The following is a 17,725-nucleotide window of genomic DNA, read 5'->3' as shown; positions in this document are numbered from 1 at the left end:
TGTGTGTGTGTGTGTGTGTGTGTGTGTGTGTGTGTGTGTGTGTGTGTAGGTGAAAAGAGCCCCATTGCTCTTTAGCAACCCTATCTGGCTACTTGTTAAACGAAGACTAGTTAAAACATCCATGAGGGAAGAATACAATTTTTCCGTGACTTTTCAAACACTCTTTCTTCTTCAATGGATTCACTTACCAAATGGGCGCTATGCATCTCCCTCATGCCTGGAGCTCTGTGTGCTTGCTGCTGGCATAGCTGAGCAAGGTGCACTCAGTCTTTGCTGGCTGTCTTAAAGCTTCTCATGGTGCCTGAAAGCTAGCAACCATCGGCCTTTATTGTATCTGACACTTACAAGTCATAGGTAGAAAAGCACAGTTCTATGCAAGCTGGTGAAAAAGAATGCCTACCCTGCTGGGAAAGAGGGTGGAGACAAGGTTTCGGGAAGGGTATGGTTATAGAGTGAGGTATCCCTCCTTTTATGTACCAAGACAGATCTATCCATCAACATACCTACTCACGTATAAACCCATCCATTGATCAAATAATTCACCCATTCATCATTCACCGTCTTTCATCCATCCATTTGCCCACCCGTCAGTTTAATCAGTCCAACTATCTGTCTATTCACCCATCCATTCATGCAAACATCATCCATGAATCTATGAATTCATAAATCCATCCATTTACGATTTATTCATCCATCCATCCATCCATCCATCCATCCGCCCACCCACCTACCTTACCAATGGTTCAGAAATACACTCATCCACTCATCACTGGATGAGCAATGCACTGACTCATTCATTTATCTATCCCATCCTTTCATCAACATAACCATCCACCCAGCCATCTATCCACATTATTTTGTTTGTTTTAGGTTTTGATTGATTTTTTTTTTTTAAAAAAAAAGTTTGTAACTTGCCATGTAACCCAGGCTAGCCTCCAACTTGCAATTCTCTTGCTTCGGCCTCTGGAGTGTTGGAATTACAAGCCTGAATCATCAGGTATGGCCCATATTCTGTGTGTAAGTGTTCATGTATGTGCAGGTGCATAAGTGTGGGTAGGTGTGCACACGTATGTGGTGGCCAGAAAATAATCTCAGCTATCATTCCAGAGGTGTTGGCCACCTTGCTTTTGGGGTTTTTGTTTTTGTTTTGTTTTAAAGGAAGGGACTCTCACTGCCCTGGAGCTTTCCAAGTAGTCTAGGGTGTATGGCTAGAAAAACAGGGATCCACTCATTTCCATCTCTCCGGCACTAGGATGACCATGCCATGGTTTCTATTCTTTCTTTCTTTTCCCTTATTTTTCTTTCTTTCTTCTCTCTTTCTCTCTTTCCTTTCTTTCTTTTTCTTTCTTCCTTTCTCTCTCTTTTTCTTTCTTTCTTTCTTTTCTTCTTTCTTTCTCCTTCCTTCCTTTTTTTCTTCCTTCCTTTCCTTTAAACAAGACAAAGCAAAACAAAACAAACAAAACAGAAAGTGTAGGTTGAGGGGAACTGAACTCAGCCAAGCACTCTACTGACTCAGATATCATCCCAACTGCAGCCCACATTCTTTCAAAGCAGTTTCTGTTGCTGTTTTACAGGCCTGTACTTAGGCCAGCAGAGAATTCAAAGAACTGTGTGATGTCAATCCTGTAAATAATCAGTATTCCTGGGACAGGACGGCACGCTTCTATTTAGAAGGAAGGGAAGGCTCAGAAAGAAAAGCCCCTTGCTAAGTTGCAGGCAGGTCAAGCCTAGCAAACCACCGGCTCCCCAGCTGCCCCTCTTCAGCACACGAGAATTGGTTCAGCGGCACTGTGTTGTTTCTAAACTGTTTGTTTTGTTCTGACTTTCCTCCAGCCCCGTGCATTCATTCGCAGGGTAAACAGGATGCTGCTCCTCTGTAATTTTCCTCAAGGCTGTCCTTAAACATGAGCCTGTAAGGACGACCGCTGACTGGCAGGAGAAAAAGTCTGGCAGAATTAACCAATTAAGTGATGACACCATCTGCCTTTGTACTGCTCCTGTCGGAATGGAAAACAAAATACTTCTGAAATGCATAAGTTGAAGGAGAGGCTGGCACAAGACCAAGGGAGATTAACTAGAGAGCTCTGTGCACGCATTGTTTTCACAGTTGTTCACATGCTCCAAGGTGAGTTTGCATTACAGCACGAGTAGTCAATGCACAGCCTATGTTCTCTTCTCACTTGCCATGTAGGGTAAAGGGCAGAGCGTGAGACTGATGGATCCTGCAGGAAACCTGGTCCTTCGCTGTCTGGGTGGAGGAGCTAACACCTGCACCAATGGAATGCTTTCCTATAAAGAGCCACAGCTTCTCCTGGGAGCTTCTTGAACTATGAAAGGTATAGCCACCTAACACTAGAAGCTTGGGCAGGACCAAGAGCACTGAAGAGACACCCCCTTCTGAGGCTGTTGTTGGGTTTGGGGGGGTGTACGCACACACGTGTGTGTGGGTGTATGTGTGCATCACACATGGATGGCAGAACTCAACATCAGGTGCACCTCCATTGCTCTCCGCCTTAGCTTTTGAGACAATCTCTGTCTCTGCCTCTCTCTGTCTCTCTGCCTCTGCTTCTGTCTCTCTCTCTCTCTCTCTCTTCCCCTCCCTCTCTCCTCTCTTCCTCCTCCCTTACTGAACTTACAGTTTATCAATTGGCTAGCCTGGCTTTTACATACATGCTTGCAGAGTCATTTTCCAAACCTTGAATAGGGATACCCCCAGACCATCCAGAGTGAGGATGGGTCTGACTGAGACTCTGTCTTCCTGGTCTCGTGAAGAGGATCCTGTGATGGCCATCATTCCCTCTGATTATCAAAACACTGCAGCATCGAAGGCTGACAATGTCCAGGTGCACTGTGCCATGCAGGCTGCCCACAGCTTATTTCCTGACACAAGTGGAAACACTGACCCAGCCAGTCTGCCAGACAGGAGTGAAGTGGGGCCTGAAGCAGTCGGGAGGGGGTAATCAGTTTCTATTAACAGGTAACTCGGTAGCACCTTCGACACCCCACTGCAACTCTGAAAGCAGATTTGGGCTCATTATAGGGAGCAAATGTCTGAGTACTACTATACTCTGAGGGTTGGACTTGAGCTCTATTCCAGAAAAGGACAATCCTGGAGCTGTCTTTGGAATCCCAGAAGTTAGGTAGAGCTATAAAGAGAGAGAACAAAGGGCTTCTTAGTCCAGTGAGAATTCATCCTTGGATCTGTTTATCACAGAACCTTTGGCAGAAACAAAGCAGTGTGCAAAGCCTACTATTTATTTTTAAATAGACATGACGCTGTTTTGCTTAAAACAGGAAAAGGGTCCAATCTCCAAACCCTGCCGCTCTGTGCTCCTCTTTCTCCCTTGGTGGCACTTACCCTTGGTATCCCAGAGGCCCAGTCTGAGAAGCAATGACAGGAATTGGAAATGCAGCCCCACCAAAGAGCTGAACCCCACTTCATCCTGACCCTTCTCATCTGCAATTCTGAGATCCGGGCAGCTTTTCTCTCTGTGCTTCTTCTTCTTTTTTTTTTTTTTTTTTTTTCAGCATCCAAAGATGACCAGTTGTATTTTCTTAATGATGATGATGGGATTATTAATAAGGACAGCTGACACTCTGCAAGAGGCAAGTCAAAGGGCCCCGAGACTTTGCTGTGGCGCAGCCTGACAATTTAACAGGCATATACATATTTAAGCTCTACCGGAAATGTCCCTCATTTCCGGAAATGTCCCACCAGGTGCAGAGGCCTGCAGGTGGGACCTAACTCAGGAAGTGAGTCACCAGGAGTGGGCCTTGAGGTTCAGCTCTCTCTCTCCTCCTCCTTCTCTCTTTATCTCCCTCCCTCCCTCCACCACTTCATTCCCTTCCCTCCTCCCGATCCTTCTCCCCTCACCCTTTCCTTTTCCTGTTTCCTCCTTCCTGACTGCAGATGCCCCACTTGACTAGCCTCCTCTCTGCTGTCACCAAGCCCCCTCTTACAGCTGTATCCTCTCAAGCTGTAAGCCAAATAAACCTTTTTTTTTTTTTAAGTTGCTTTGAGTCAGGAATTTGGTCACATAACTGAGAAAAGTAACTAATATGAGCGAGAATCTATTTCATCCTTTCCCCCATTTCATAGATGAGGAAACTGGAGCACAGAGATACTCAAACATCTCAAACATATAATATATATATATTTGCGCCAGGGTAGCCTATGCCAGGCTTGGGTACACTCACACAAACCTCCTCTCATGAAAAAATAGTAAGTTAGGAAATAACAGCAACTCCTGGCCCCGCCTCGCAGGGATCCCCACTGTCCCTGTGATACAATCTTGTGCCTTTACTTGTTGAACTTCCCAGTGGCCAGGCGCCTCTTGCTGGGAATTTCATCTCCAGTCAGATGATATCATTTTCTCTCACAAGGGAGTCTCAGGGATCCGCCTGATGTCTTCAGGGGAGAATATGCATGGAGGAAACTTAAAAGAAAAACCAACAGCCAGGACACAGGCGGTCACCATCAGGTGCTTAGCAAAGTTCAGGGCACCCTCACAGAGATGCCATTCACCTGCCTGCACCTGAGAGTTGTGACAGTGTTCTGGGCACCTCTTCTACCTGAATACAGAAAGATGAGTGGTTTGTTCAAGAGATATCCTCATTCATCAAGACTGTAGTCTGCCTAGGATACCTGGGCTCAGCACACAGTGGGCACCCCCAGCTCACCTGGGCTGCTAGATGAGGTGCAGATTCCTAGGTGCCCTACTTGGGAGATGCCATTCAAGTGGGCTTTGAGTCCTTCCTGTGTCTATATTACCAAGGCAGCCAGGTGTCCTGCCAAGCACATGCAGGCTGAAAGCTGTTCCTAGCAGCTGCTATCCCCAGGTGGTGAATAGGACAGACTTTCCTTCACTGTTATTCAGGAACAAACTCAATGAAAACTTTTATTTTTCTTATTTTATTTGTCGGTGACACCACATTGAGCAGCTTCATGCTGAACTGTCATGATAAATCTACAACATTCTTGCGTTCTTCCACAAGATGTATTAGTCACGGCATTATGGTTAGTGTGGTGGCTGTCAGGTGACAGCAGGCAAGCATTTGAAGCTGTTTTACCGTGACAATTTTTCAGGGGAACTGAAAGTGTGAGGTAATGACAGGAATCGCAACAAGCATTATTGAAGCCTGCCTGAGTGACAGGCATTGCTTTAAGAACATCTCAAGCAGTCAGCCTTCAGAAGCCACTGATCGAGGAACTACTCAACTCTCATGCCACACATGTGGTAACTGAGGTACAGAGAGGTTAAGTGGCTCACTCAGGGTCACACAGCAGAAAGTAGTCAAAGATCATTTGGTCCTCTCCTGGGACTCCACAGCCCCAACCGACTGACCTCCAACCACACAGCTACACCCTTCCCTTGGCAGCTCCAGATCCTATACCATCAACTTAGCAGCTTCTCTAAGCACCCTTGAAGCCCTCCCCTCTACCTCCTTCTCCTTAGGAATGACTCATGCATTCAGCACTAAATATGCAGAGCAGCTTTTATCCTTCGGGCTTTATTCTGCTTTTTCTTTCCACGAAACTCCTCACGTCTCTCAGATTTGCGTGTTGACATGACGACATTAGGTGTGCCCCTTGGAGGGGGGGTGTTGGTATAATGTTCTTTAAAATGTGTACACCTTATCCTTGTTCATTCAAATGCTGATTCCCCCCGCCCCCGTCCCCACTCTCTGGTTTCAATCCTAAACATCTTGTCTCAACTTGGTGTAAACTTCCAAATAAAGCAACTAGACACAATGTTGAGCTGGGAGGAGCCAGAGGACAGGAAATGAGTGGGAGGGGCTAGAGGGCAGGAAATGAGTGGGAGGAGAAAGGCCACAAAGAGCTTGGAGATGGAGCTGGAGGAGAGATCTTGGAGGACGTAGGGCATGAACCAGACCTAAGATTTCACAAAAAGCAAGTATAATGTGGGAAATGTAAATGTTAGGAAACTTTTAGAGCTTGGAGTTTTAGGATGGAGTAACTATTGCAGCATTGTGTTCTAGGTTAACTAAATAAACCCCGTCTCTGTGTGGTGATTTGGGTATACAGCTGTTTAGGACTAACAGCAGCATTACCAGAAGATAAATCAATAGTAAATGTTAACCACCGCTTACAACAGGGGTGGTTATGTTCTGAGGGTAGAGGCCTTGCAGTGAGATTGGTGCTGTTCAAAAGGGTGGGGAGGGGTGCTGGCGTGATCACTCCGCAGTTAGGAGAGCTTGCAGCGCTTGCAGAGAACCCAAGCTCAGTTCTCAGAACCCATGTCGGGTGGCTCACAGCCACTCATAACTGCACCTCCAGGTTATCAGACACACTCTTCTGGCCTCTCTGCACACTGTACTCATGTACAGATATACACATACATGCATCCATCCACCCATCCATGCATGCACACATACATACAATTTCTAAAATAAAAATAAAGTCTTAAAAAGCAGGGCATAATGCTTAGTTTTTGTCAATTTGACACAAATCTACAGTAACTTGGGATGAGAAAATCTTAACTGAGAAAATGCCCCCAATCAAACTGGCCTGTGGGCAAATACATAAAGTATTTTCTCACTAATGAGTGATAGAAAACTCCTAGCATACTGTGGGCAATGCCACACTGGGCAGGTGTTCCTGGGTGGAAGAAGAAAGCAAGCTGAGCAAGCCAGTAAGCGGCATTCTGCCACAGTCTCTGCTTTAGTTCCCCTAGGTTCCTGTCTTGAGTTCCTGCCCTGACTTCCTGCAGTGATGGCCCTTCCTGAGTTGTTTTATTGCCTTAGTATTTTCTCACATTAGTATTTATCACTGTAATCCTAACTAAAACAGGGGGCAGGGAATTCTGTCACTTTTTTTTTTTTTTTTTTTTTTTGCCTGTGAGGATATGATGAAAAGCCAACAACTTGCCACTGGGAAAAGGCCCCCTACAATCCAGCCACAAGGGTAACCTGAACTTGACTTTCGCCTCTAGCACTATATATAAGGCGCATTCTTCTGCTTTTTTTTTTTTTTTTAGATTTATTTATTATTTATACAACATTCTGCCTGTACACCAGATCTTACTATAGATAGTTCTGAGCCACCATGCGGTTGCTGGGAATTGAACTCAGGACCTTTGAAAGAGCAGCAAGTGTTCTTAACCTCTGAGCCATCTCTCCAGCCCCCATTCTTCTGCTTTTTAAGCAACCTAGAAAATGGCATTTTGTCACAGAAGCCTAAGTGGATTGGACACACTGCTTGCTGGGTTCATTCATCCTTTCTCTTCTAGCCCCAGTGTAGATGGTTGCCATCTTCAGCAGCACTCTCTGAATGCCTCAGGGAAGCCCAGATGTCCCTCTTCTGAAGGCTCATAGCACTTAGCCTGATCCTGTACCCAGTACGGGTCACTCCACTGCAGACTGTTTACTACTAACTTCTTCCTCAAGTTAGGCCCCTTGGGAAACAAGCCCTCCTCGTGTAGCATTTACCTCTAGTGTCAACAAGTGCCAAGTACACAGTAGGTTTCCTATAAGGAGTTTTAGGAGATGCATGAACAGAGCCCAGCAGTGGCCGCAGCAGTTCAGAAAACATGCCACTTAGATCTGACCACCCACCTACTATCACGCTCAGACTGTAGCCATTTCCCTTCTGGGCTGTTTATGCTAAAGAGCATCTCTCTGAGGCCCAGACTCTTGCAATGGCATCTGCGGACCCAGGACTTCACCAGGCCTGGGTGAACCATTCTTATACTCACACTGCCATCTAAGTTTCTTCCTGGCTACCAGAGCCTCCTTCTCCTCTTCCTCTTTCTTGTCCTCTCCTCCTTCCTCACCCTTTCACCTGCACTCTTCTCCCCCCTTCCTCTTCTCTCTCTTTCCACAAATGCCCAACTTACTCCACAGTCTGATGGCTTTCTAAGTGCTCTTCTGCTGCCACTGCAGGATATCTCTTGGACACCAAAAGCATCTTGGTGAATGAATGCAGTGGCAATGTTATCATAACTGCTGGCTCAAACCATACCCTGGAAATTGAAACAGCCAAAATGTTTCTCCAGAGTCACTACCAGAACCATCACCCTGGCTATTATGGACCAAGAATGTTGACATGATCTCAAAATTCAGATCCTTGGATCCATGATGGTAAGCTGTGAGGACATGTCTGTAAAAGATAGTGTGAATAAAAGAACCTTAAAAGCAGACCAAAGAGCTAGGCCACATGTGATCACCATCAAGTCCCTTAGCACTCCTTTAGGATGATCACTTCTAAGGCTGCCACCCTCACTGAGATGCCACTCACCTGCTTTCACCTGAGAAGAGACGATATGCTGGGTGTCCCTTCTGTCTCTTTCATATTTATGAGTTCACTGGGTGGTAAGGGAAAAGCCTTAATTTATCAGTGGGATCGGTAATCTTCTAAGAGAGGACAGAGAAACATGCTTCCATCATGTGACACGGCAAGAAAATAAAGCCAAAGCTACACAATAAGGCAGTGGAGCCAGACACCAAGTCTAACATACTCAGACTAGCGTGTTAGACTCTGGAGGTTATTTCTCACACCTCCAGAGCTGTGAGAAAGAAATGTGTACACTACACCTGCTGGCGGGTATGGCCGCCCATGTGGAGTAAGACCCAACACACTGGCAAGATGAGTGAAGAAGCAGAGAAAGGGAAGAGCTCCACTTCCTCTCCACCTCACGAGAGATGGCTCAGGTGGAGAGGCTCCAGGTGGGCTCAAAGGGTGGAAGGGATGAGGACATACCTAGGCTTTGGGTCACAGCACCCATTACTGAACTGCTGGGCTGTACAGAAAAACTGTGAGCATAGGAGTTCCCTTGCAGCATCTGGCTGCCCAGGGGCCTGTGCTCGGGGAACTGGGAGCAGGCCTGCTTTGGGATTTAATGAAGAGGACGGAGTAAGAGAGACTGGAAAGCTGTTTCAAGACCACCTGTTCTCTGGCATCTGGCAGCTCTGCTTACTCCCCTGCAGGCTGCATGGCCATGCCCTGTGAGCAGCCGGCAGCAGCAGTGCCAAGGGCTCAAGAATGAGCTCCAGGCTGAGACCTAAGGCCACACAGTAAGTAATGATGGCAGGCATCCATCAGCTCAGGAACAATTGCACAGCTAAGGGGGAGCCAGCTTCTGGCTCACCTCTCATGGAGGCTGTGATCTGACTGTGAACTGTTCCCATGGGCTTATAATTTTGAACACTTGCTGGTAATGCTGTTTGGGAAAGTTGTGAGACCTTTAGGACGTGGGGCTTCATTGGATGAAGAATGTGCTTGGAGGCCGGCCTTGAAGCTTTATGGCCTGGCCTACTTCCTAGTCACTCTGTTTACTGAGTATGGATTCAAAGTGCCCAGCCAGCTTCCAGCTGCTGCTGTCACGTGTTCCTCACCATGACAGACAACACTCCCAGGAACTGTCAGTCAAATAAACCCTTTCTCCTTTAAGCTACCTTTGTCAGAGTATTTCATCTTGGCAACAGGAAGACTATGACAATAACCAAAGTGTTCAAAATGGTCAAAGAAACTGACAGATCTGAGACCTCCTCAGTCTGCACTCCTCCATCAATGCTCATTCCAAAGACAAATCCACTGCTTACTCTGTGGGCCTCCCTCCTAAGTCCTTGCAAAGAGACAAATACGTGGGTCCATTCACCCCACCTCCTTTGGAAGGCAGTAAACTTCGTGAGCTGTGTCACCTGATCCCAAAGGAGAGGCAAAGAACCCTTCCACCTGCCAAGAGCCAGTAGGAGCCAAGCCAGGCTCCTGATCCGGCATGCTTCAATCCTGAGCTAAATCTGGAACATTGCCTGTCTGCATCCCCACCCTCATCCTCCCAAAATAAAGGGCCTGGGCGGCAGAAATAAGCATCTCAAGTACATGCAAATGCCTTGCTCCCAAGGAAGGCAGACTCTGCACTTTAATTTGGAATTAATCTGAAGCTCTGTTGTTCCTGCTGCACATGGAATGTCTGTTTCGCCTGTTTCCGTCCCTTCCCTCCCCTCCACCAATTCTAGAAAACGTGGCAGGCTTTTATACTTCAGACACTGCTGACACTTTATGGGACTATGTCAAGAGTCAAAAGTTCCTGAGCAGCTTCCCGAAGAGGGGTTCACAGTTTACCTGTTGACCTCAAGGTGCTCCACTTCCATCCTTCCCACTCTAGGTCACCAGAAAACTAACCTTTAAGAAGGACTACCACAAGTTTCTAGTTCTACCTAGAACTAGCCTCACCCATGCAGGAAGTCACAGCTGCGGTGTGCTCATGAGCAATGGCTTGTCATATCCAGAAGACAGTATCTGCCACGCACCTCCTCATCCCACAGTCTTACCTGACTCTCCTCCATGATGGCCTGGGCTTTGTACGCAGGGGCATAGATGCCCTATCTGGAGTCAAACATTCAGCAGTCCCCTATTATCAGCACTTTGACCAGTTATTGGTTCCCACTTTGACCTCTGCCCCCTGTCAGAAGAGGCTTCTCTGGTGATGGCTAAGATATGCACTAGCTTATGAGCATAACCATAAATACTTAAAAGGCAGTTTTAACAACATGTCCATTTGGCAAAACTCCTCCATAGGGTCTGTAATCTCCCTAGCCATAGGTGGTTTGTTCTTAAAGATAGGGTCTCTCTATGTAGCTCAGGTTGGCCTGAAACTCACTCTGCAGACCACACTGGTCTTGAACTCACAGAGATTCTCCTGTCTCTGTCTCCAAGTACTAGGATTAAAGCTCTAAGCCACCATGCCAGTCTAGCCACAGGCTTTTGTTCAGTTCTGTAGATGCGAGGCTCAGACACTGTCCCTGAGAGAGAAAGGAAAGGTGGGACATGAGGGTACGAGGCGGTCAGGGAAAGGGTTAAGGGGGGGGCTGTATGCGATCACAGTACATTGTATAGTTTTGATATTGTGAAAATAAATTAGAGATTCTCTGGACGTGTGTCTGCATTATAAGAATGTACCACATTATCTTTGTAAAGTTATTTTTTCTCATCTGTTTCTAGATTTAAAAAAAAAATTTCATTAAGCAATTGCACATGAACTGTGTCACAGCTCAAAGTGTGAGTCTGAATTAAAAAAATAAAAATAAAAACACTTTACGGTCACAGTCCAACTCGGATCTGCAAGACTGGTCAGGATGTGCCAGGAAAAAGAATTTTGTTTCTCTGTTCTGTGATTTTGTAGCCATTTAAATTTTATTAGCAATTACCGGGCCCGTTACCACTGACTACATTTTGCAGTTGCAGCCAAGTCCTGGCAACTGGGAGCATGCCCAAATGACAAGGGGCCCAGGTGGACCTGGCCATACTTACTCCAGAGGCACTGGATCGTGAACCCGCCCCTCACTATGAACCATTTCATTAGGATTCTCTCATAGGCAGCACCATGCTGATAACAGCAGAGCTTGCTGAAAGTGAGAGGGGAGAGAGATGACATAAGGCAAATTTAAACGAAAAGCTGATTTAAAAGATGACTATAAGAATGAATCCACACTACTAAGTTCTTGGTTGGTGACAGTACTGGCATTTAAACTGGAAGTTTCATGACAGGTCCCAAAGGACAGCTTCCACCTAGGAGAGATATTGAAAGCTGGGAGAATCTTGGTCATATTCTAGTACATCATGTCCAAATTTTCTGTCATAACCAGAATAGGGCTAGAAGTGCAGGGGTAGGGATAGGGGACAGAGATAAGGGCAGAGATATAATACTAATGATTAATAATAGTAAAAAACTCTGCACAAATTAGGATGTTCTGTGACTATCTAAGGAGCTGGTCTTCTCAGGGTGACATCAAACGGGGTACATGCCTCCTGGTTTTCACTCTAAGCTCCCCTTTCTCTTTACGCTTCCCATGAGAAGCCTTCATCCCAGAGATCAGCTCATCTTCTTCCCTAACCAGAGCATGGAATCTTCCGTCCCAGCTCAAGAGATGAAGGGCTCCTAGTAGAGAGTCTCTCTTTCCACCTTCCAAGTGGTGGGAGATGGTCCAGCGGGAACTGGAGAACACTGTCATCAACATGGGGTCCCTTACCTGGGCTGTCCATACCCACCTCTGGGTACCCCATATCACACAGTCTATCTCCAGCATATGGCTCTGGGAAGGAGAGATGCTCATTTTTGTCCCATGTACTGTCTCTCTGAATATCCATGGTGATTTTCAAATCAAACACTTCACCTTCCTTAACTGAGAATCTGAGTAATTATCCAACCTGCCTTTGATGCTTGAAAAAGCACATGGAAACCTGCACTAGAATTTTCTAGCCACAGCTGGGCGTGGTGGCACAAGCCTGTAATCCCAGCACTCAGGGAGGCAGAGGCAGGAGGATTGCTGTGAATTCAAGTCCAGCCTAGTCTACAAAGTGAGTCAAGAACAGCCAAGACTACACAGAGAAACCCTATCTTGGAAAAAGAAAAACTGGCTACCCTAGAGACCTCCTATGACAGGATAGAATGTAATCCTGGAGAAAAGAAAGATTGGAAAGTCTATACATCTAAACATCAGGCAGGTACACGGTGCCCTCACCTTTTTCCTGTGTACTCTTACTCAGTCCCCTGCCAGTTTCACAACGAAGCAGAGGCTCCAAAAAGGTAAGTGGGTAGTCAAGTACAGGTGAGGAATCTATACCAGAAATGTGACCCCTCTGCTCTAACAGTTCCGTTAGTGCTCATGGTATGCCAGCTGCTGATGGAAGGATGTGAAAGGTTTGGGCTCCATTTTGTCCTCCCAAAATGCCCATGGGAACTGAAAGAACACCAAGGCAGTGTCTTGTCCAGGTAACATAGTTCCAAAGATGGAGCCAGGATTTAACACAAAGTGGCTACCCAGCAGGCCTCTCCCTATGCTAACTCCCACCCAGCCCACCCAACACCCTAAGGAAGGCATACACACTTGGTGCATTTATCTGTTGGGAAATATTCAACACCCTTGGTTGAAACATCAAATACCACCAATCCAAGATGGTGCTAAAGGCAGAGCATGCCACTGTTTTATGTGCAACTAAGCACTAAAATACTGTGCTGGTCACTCTAGAACCGCATGTTTTCTAACTCCGTCAGGAAATATGGAGGAGACTATCCATCTCACAACCACAAAGCCACCTTGAAGGCCATCACATGAATAACAAGTTGAGATGCACGGTAAATGTGGAATGTAGAGTTTTTGGAAAGTTTGGATTCTAATGTCAAATCTCTCTTTTTCTCTTTCTTTTTTCTTTCTCTCTCTTTTAGAAAGTCTGATAAGCCCAATTTTTATGTGTGAGCTTCCAATTTATAAAAATTAGCAGCTAACTAACTGTCCTGAGCAAGGCAAACACTTAAAAGCTTGAACTGGCTGGGACATCCAGTTCCAGCCATCACAGCATGTAGGCAGGGCTGGAAGGCAGAAAGCTGGTGAGAGCGTGTTTCATTTCTAGCACCCTGCCTACCCATGGCTGAGAAAAGCACAGCTTTGCCAGGCTGCACTGTCAAGCTAGAATGCTGATTGTCACAGATGTGGAGGAGTCAAGATGCCAGATAATAGAAGAGTAATACAACCAATTTAAACATATTTATCCTAACCCCCAATGGAGAGCACACTTCAACACTCAGACTTCGCATTTCTGGCCTCCAAAACTGTGGCAGAGCACATCTCTGTGCTTTGAGCCATTCAGTTTGTGATCTTGCATTCTACAAGTTCTAAGAAACTGATATGCCCAGGGAGTTGGAGAGCACTTTGTCTTTTTTTACATTGAGACCCTCAAAATTGCTGGCATCTTTTGAAAAAAAGAAATCTACCAGGAACTTTTTAGGAAAGGTTGCAAAAGACAAGATTTACAGCAAGCCTGACAACCTGGACTTGTTCTTCTTTAGGTAACTGGCAGGTCCTACCTAGGAACGAGCAATTCTAACATCAGAATTAAGAATCTTTTCTCATGACAGGCTACAAAGATATGAAACGCACATATAAGGTAGAAAGAGAGGGACACTGCAGCAAGTTTTAAAATGATTTCAAGCCACTGTGAAAGGTGAAAGGTTCCTACATCACAGGTACTGGAGAAACCTACAGGTGACAAAGCAGAACATGACCACCCAAATCCACTCAGGTGTTAAATGATGTGTGGCTCCAGCAGAATTGAGGACCAATTCCAGATTCACTGAGGCTAAGACTCAGGGAAGAATACAGAGGAAGTATATCCAAACTTCCCTGCCCAGCTCAGCTCCAGTCTGCAAATATTTGTTTTCTTCCCTGTGGCACCAGCTTGGGTATCAGGCTGGCTCCCTGGAGAGCTAAGATGAAGGACATTTCAACATTGGGTGGCTAACAACTTCCTCAAACAAAAAGAAGATACTGAACAGGAAGTAAAGCAGTTTCTGTAACAGAGCCTCTCATACTGGAGTGTGGAAAGGTGAGGGACCGGAGCATGTGGAGGCAGTGACTGACCACACCATACCGGGCATAATGTTGCCAGCACAACAGGGAGAAAGGCCAGGCACAGTAGGAGACCTCACACACCTCTGCTTATTTGGAGGTAGACAGTATACCGTTGCCTCAGGAACAATACCTATGGTTTCACCTTTGTGATGGAGGAATTTGTGGGTTTAGACATGACTGAGTGACCAGAGATATCTAAAATCAAGCATACACCTAAGTGACTTGAACAGGACAGTGAGTGCACACCTGTTGGCATAAAACCACAGTGAGTCTCTGGGCCACTATAAGGGCCACTTCTGCTGTCAGAGGCTCAGCTCCTTCGGAAGCTGGTGGAATTCAGCATTTCAGTATGGCTGACCAGAGTTAAGACCTACAAGAATAGGGGCACTTCACATGTGACATGGTAGATACTCAAGCAGAAACAAGAGAGCAGGGCTGAGAGACTGGGCAAGCATGGCAGGCCAGTAAGAGAAGACGCATGTGCATGGGTTCCAGGCTGGCACAGAGGAGCACTAGTGGCTTTAGTGGTCCCCTGGGAAGTAAACAGATCCCTTTCCCTGGGCAGCCATTATCAAGTCCCACAAACGCAGTGAGCTCTATAAAAAGCTATTCTCTGGAGGCTGCACAGCAGGATTAGGTGGTCATTAGGCCTCATTCCCCCAGATACTCTGGCTAGATGCCCTTCCTCACCTCTGCTTGGCTTCTGGGAAACACTGTCAGCCCTTGGCATTCCCTGCCTGACAGTTGCATCACTCCAACCTCTATCCTTGTTTCAGACGACATCCCTACCTCATTTCTTCACATTTTCTTCTTGGAACACCATTCAGATTGCAACAAGTACTATCCTTCCTATGGACCTCATATTAACTCTTCATATCTGCAGTGACTCCACTTCCACGTTAGGGCGTGTTCTTGGGTACTGGGAGTTAAGATTTGAAAATGCTTATGTTCAAATTATTGAGAAAGCAGAAAGCAGTGCCTGTGAGAATCATCATGTAGGACGTGCGCTTCTCTAGGTGACAACCTAAAATACAACTCTGATGAGTGCATGGTGCACTAGCCAACGGGCGTGGCTGTATCCGTGGCTGCACTAGCCAACTGGCACGGCTGTTCCAAGATTCTACAAGCTGAACAGCTTCAACAACAGAAGCTTGCTTGTCCATAATTCTGGAGGACTGATGTCCAAAATAAATGTCTGTGCAGAGCTTGTGTTTCTGAGAGCCACGGGGGGACGGGTCCAGGTCTCTCACCTTGGTTGATAGCTGATTCCCTTCTCCCTGTGGCTTTACATCATCTTCTGTCTCTTCGGATGTGAATCCAGTTTTTCTCTCGTGGAAGGACTTCAGCTGTGATGGATTAAGGCCCCGCTCTGTGATCTCGTTGCAATTCATTTATGTCTTTGTGATGTTTGATTGTGAACTTCAACTCCACTGGGTTCAGAAATGCCTGAGAGCTCAGTAAAGCACACCTCGGGGGGACATCTTGTGAGGGTGTCTTCAGAGAACATCGGATCATGAGTTCTTTGACTTCGTCAATCGATTGATCCCAAGATGAATTCATAATGAATATGATGTCCTTACTAATGATGATGAAGGACAGGAAGTGAGGCTTAGCTAGAAGAGGTCACTGGGGATGCATCTTAGGGGTTGTATCTTGCCTTGGATCTTCCTGTATTGTCTCCTTCAGCTTCTTGGTGACTGTGATACAAAGCGTGTGTCTCCACCGTGCCCTCCCCATCATGATGGCTTGAGCCCTCTGAAACAGTGAGCAGTAAATGCTTCTTCCCTTTTAGGCTGTGTATCAGGTATTTGATCACAACAGGAAGAAAAAGTAACCAATACATACTATTAAACTCCATCACCAAAGACAGCCGAATCCTGACGCACTGTGCCTTGGGATTTCAACTTCAGAATGCGGCAGCTGTCACAATTTGATTGGTGGTTCATGTGGCAATCCTGTTTTGACAAAGCTGAAAGGGAAAACCCCATTCCACTGTAGCCATATCCCACAATTCATTGAGGGGTGGCCTTCCCCGGCCACAGCACCTCAGTGGTCACCGTCCTGAAGAATGCTGTACACCGCCCATGAACACGTTCCGATTTCCCTATCTTTGCGCAGGTGAAGCCACTAGTAGGTACCCTGGTGAAACAGCCAAATTCCTGTTGAAGCCTGGGAACCCAAACACTGTCCTTCCTTCTGCTGGCTCTGTATCTATGCAAGCTTAGGAAGCAGCTGGTTTAAAAGAAAAAAATTACATGTGGTGCCACCTAGAGGCAGAAGCCTAAGGCAGTGACAAAAAAAAAAAAAAAAGAAAGAAAGAAAGGAAGCCCATTCCTCCCCTTACACTTCTGAGTTCCAGGCTTGCTGCTGAAACTATCTCAAGGGCTCAGCATCACAGTAACTCTTTAAGAGGTAGTCTAGTGGGAGGCTTTTAAGACACTGGGGTTGTGTCTCCAAAGGGGATGATGAAACCCAGGCCCTTCCCCCTCGTTCTTTTTCCTGTTCCTGTGGTTTGACTTCACCGCGCATTTTCCTACCATGATATACTCTCTTCCACAGGCAACAGTGCCAACTGGGTCCTGGATTAAAACCTCCAAAACTGTGTGCCAAAATAAACCTCTTTTCTTTATGAGCCAACTATCTTCTGTATTAATTACAGAAATCTCTGTTAGCTAAACAAGCACAATACAGGTAACACAGAATCTACAAGATCCTACTTAGCCACCTAACGTACACCTACAGAGAAAACAAAAAGACTTTGGCGTCTCTGATAGAGAAAAGACTGTGGGGTCTTACTTTCTGGAACAAGATGCACGCTTCTGTGTATTGGCTCTGCCTCTGTGACAACAGCCCCTTCCTGATAAAGCTCCCCTGACAACCTAATGACTTAACAGAATGTGAAAGGCCTGGTTTCTTAGGTCCCTAGGCCACTCCAGCGTATGCTCACTGTCATCTCCTCACAGGAGTGCTCTCAAGGAGAGATTGCATTTTCTTGAAACGTCCCTTTGTTCATTTTATAACCACAAAAAAAAAAAATTAAATAGATGGAAGATACCGAAAGGCAATTTTAATAAAATAATCACTAAGGGCAATCCACTAGCCAAGAACAGAAATATCCTGGAAGGGTATCAAAACAAGTTCCCCCCTCCCAGCCCTAGGCAGGACTCCTCCAGAAGTATTCTGCAGAACAGAACAGTTAAGACCCATGGGCCCCAGTGAGAATTGATTGTAATTCATCAACAGACACCTCAACAGGGAACAATGGATAGCCAGAGATATAAGCACTCTACCTTGTTAATTAAAAAAAATTAAAAATGTAAAATACAGGAACTGCTCTCAACTATTAACCAGGAAA

The sequence above is a fragment of the Psammomys obesus genome, unplaced genomic scaffold (genome assembly GCF_907164565.1).
Source record: "Psammomys obesus unplaced genomic scaffold, mPsaObe1.curated_primary_1811, whole genome shotgun sequence".
In the NCBI taxonomy this organism is placed as follows: Eukaryota; Metazoa; Chordata; class Mammalia; order Rodentia; family Muridae; genus Psammomys; species Psammomys obesus.
This window is presented reverse-complemented; position numbering follows the sequence as displayed.